Below are 3,444 nucleotides of genomic sequence, written 5' to 3' on the forward strand. Positions count from 1 at the left end.
TCCTCTCCGGACATCATTGTTTTGTCTCTGTTGCTGGCAAACCTGATGGCTTGATGCCTCGTCTTCTCGGTGAACAGATTCCGTCTGTACTAAGTGTTCAGTTCAGACCAGGGGGAACATTGTGTTAGTTTATTTATAGCATTTACCGGTACATTCTACCTTACATTTCAAGTATAGCTCAAGGCAGTGGACATGGTTCTCCCCACCACCTCGTTTAACCCTCACAACAACCCTGTGAGGTAGGTTAGGCTAAGAAGCAGTAACTGGCCCCCAAGGTCACTGTAGTGAGCTTTGTTGTCGAGGGAGGGATTTGAACCCAGGTCCTGGTCTGGCTCCATGATCACTGCAGATGGTGACAGCAGTCACTAAATTAAAAGACGCCTGCTTCTTGGGAGAAAAGCGATGACAAACCTAGACAGCATCTTAAAAAGCAGAGACATCACCTTGCCGACAAAGGTCCGTATAGTTAAAGCTATGGTTTTCCCAGTAGTGATGTATGGAAGTGAGAGCTGGACCATAAAGAAGGCTGATCGCCGAAGAATTGATGCTTTTGAATTATGGTGCTGGAGGAGACTCTTGAGAGTCCCATGGACTGCAAGAAGAGCAAACCTATCCATTCTGAAGGAAATCAGCCCTGAGTGCTCACTGGAAGGACAGATCCTGAAGCTGAGGCTCCAATACTTTGGCCACCTCATGAGAAGAGAAGACTCCCTGGAAAAGACCCTGATGTTGGGAAAGACAAGGAGAAGGGGACGACAGAGGAAGAGACGGTTGGACAGTGTTCTCGAAGCCACCAACATGAATCTGACCAAACTGCGGGAGGCAGTGGAAAACAGGAGTGCCTGGTGTGCTCTGGTTCAAGGGGTCACGAAGAGTCGGACACGACTAAACGACTCAACAACAACAACAACCTGGTCTGATGTGGGGAACACTGCCATTTTGACTTTATGCACCAGCATGCCTTGCTAAAGTTCGTTCACACCAGAGGGTGTCACGTGGCACAACCACGGACGCTGGGTTATTTCTGGAAGCTGTTAACACGTACATTAGGGCTCAGCCTCCACCGGATTCTCAGAAGCGGCTTTCCCGTTGCGTGAAAGCTCAAATAAAATGCAGAAATCAGTAGGGAAATGCAATAAGCTACTGTGCAAAATGTAGCCTTAAAGGTCATAGGAGTGCAGAACCGTAAATTTGGAAGGCACCCTACGGGTAACCCGGCCACTGCCATGTGGGTATCGCAGCAGAATAACTCCTAACAGATGGCCATCCTAGAGAGACATTTGGAAATCTAAAAAAGATCAGTGTGGGTACCACGTAACACCCGTTTAATATTTGGAAGCAAAACTGGTGATGCTCAAAATTGCCCAAACAACACGTAAAACACATGCTCCAAAGAAGATGCAAAAAACAAACGGGCAACCCCCTTGCCAAACATAGGCAACCCTTAAACCCCCAAAAGCAAAGAGGCTCTTGGTTGTTGTCAGCTTAGAATAAATGTTCCTGCTGCAGCTACACCTCTTCCCCATCCCTTTCGCTTTGTTAAAAAAGCACACAAAGTGTCTATTTTTAATGTGCATTAATTTTGCAGGCAGAGTCGAGCAACAGAAGGTGGGAGCCCGGGAAAGTCCTTTGTGGGGGGGAGGGAGAGAGGGTGGGCGGGCGGGCGGGTGGCTGTTTCCCAGCTCCCAAAAAGCAAACAGCTGCACTTTTCAAGCGCGATAATTATACGGCTTCTTCGGGGGCCGCTGAAGAATAATAATATCGCTCGACGGAGGAGGTGGGGGCTGGAGTTATGGCAGGTTCTGCCCACCCTGGGCTTGGTTCCTCCTCCCTAGCAATAGTTGCAAGGAGTGTGACAAAATGGCAGAGCCCAAGGAATGCAGATAGAAATGCAGAATTGTAGAGATGGAAAGGGACCCACAAAGGGCAATCTAATCCGACCCCGTGCGATGCAGGAATCGCAGCTAAATTGGTGTGAGGACATGGTCCCTTGAAGCAAGGTGAACACACACACACACACACACACACACACACACACACACACAGAGAGAGAGAGAGAGAGAGAGAGAGAGACCTACCCCAATTCCTAGGTAAAACTCTTTCGAAATATTAAACCCAGCAAGGGTTTAGATTATCACAAACCCCACCATGCTGCTTCTATGTCTCCTTGTGGGCACGGTTGCATTTTCCAATTCTTTTTCTTATTGCAAAAGGTCCGATCTTCTTTTTTTGGGGGGGGGTTCATTGTGCATTTGGGGGGGGGGGGTTCATCTCCCAATCAACTCTAGCTGCACAGCCTGAATTTCCCAGTGTACCGCTAAATCTCTTATCAAAAAATAGCAAGAGCCTGTCAGCAGTATCACACTGAGAACTTCGTGGGATGGATTTATAGAGAATGCATGCCTTTTGGGGTGGTGGTTGTTTTGTTTTTTTAAATGTCCAAGATGGAAAGCGGGAGGGTTGTCTCTCCTTTGGATCAGAGAGAGAGAGAGAGAGAGGATCCTTTCAATCTCACTGCCACCCTGTGCCGGGCTCTGTCTCCAAATATGCCAGCTGCCTGTGTCTCTCCCTGACACCCACTCTGTTTTCTAACAGCAACGATGAAAGTTGCATAACAAGGACCATCCTTTCTTTGCCTGGGCCTTCTGCCTCCACTGCCAGCATCCCACTGGCGCAGCGTTTTCCCCAGCGGGGAGAGGAAATGCACTTGCAGCTAAAAGCCTGAGTGTTACGTGTTCACACCGGGCCATATCCCCCACCCCAAGCACAGAAGCAGCGAGTGTCCTGTCCAAACGCCCATTGTGAGATGCCAAAAATGATCACGTTTAAGTGCTATCAGGCTGCCAAGGTGTGCTTCACATTGATTGGTTTCCCCCCAAGGGGCTCGTGGCGGCATATACATGGTTCTGCCCCCTCCTCATTTCATCCTCACAACAACCCTGTGAGGTAGGCTAGGGTGAGAGGCAGAGGCTGGCCCCGAAGGTCACCCTGTGAACTTCACGACCCGGTGGCGATTCGAACCCTGGTTTCCAAGGTACAGCACTGCCAGAGGACATACGGTTGTGTGGGGTCAAATCCGGAAGTTTAGGGTCTCTTCGCAGTAGTTGCAACCACATCCCCTCACAGCCAGGCCCCCTTCTAAGGTTATACAACCATTTTATAATTATGTTGTTGTTTAGTTGTTTAGTGGTGTCTGACTCTTCGTGACCCCATGGACCATAGCACGCCAGGCACTCCTGTCTTGCACTGCCTCCCGCAGTTTGGACAAACTCATGTTCGTAGCTTCGAGAACACTGTCCAACCATCTCGTCCTCTGTTGTCCCCTTCTCCTAGTGCCTTCAATCTTTCCCAACATCAGGGTCTTTTCCAAGGATTCTTCTCTTCTCATGAGGTGGCCAAAGTATTGGAGCCTCAGCTTCACGATCTGTCCTTCCAGTGAGCACT

Source organism: Zootoca vivipara, chromosome 6, assembly GCF_963506605.1.
Source record: "Zootoca vivipara chromosome 6, rZooViv1.1, whole genome shotgun sequence".
Classification (NCBI taxonomy): Eukaryota; Metazoa; Chordata; class Lepidosauria; order Squamata; family Lacertidae; genus Zootoca; species Zootoca vivipara.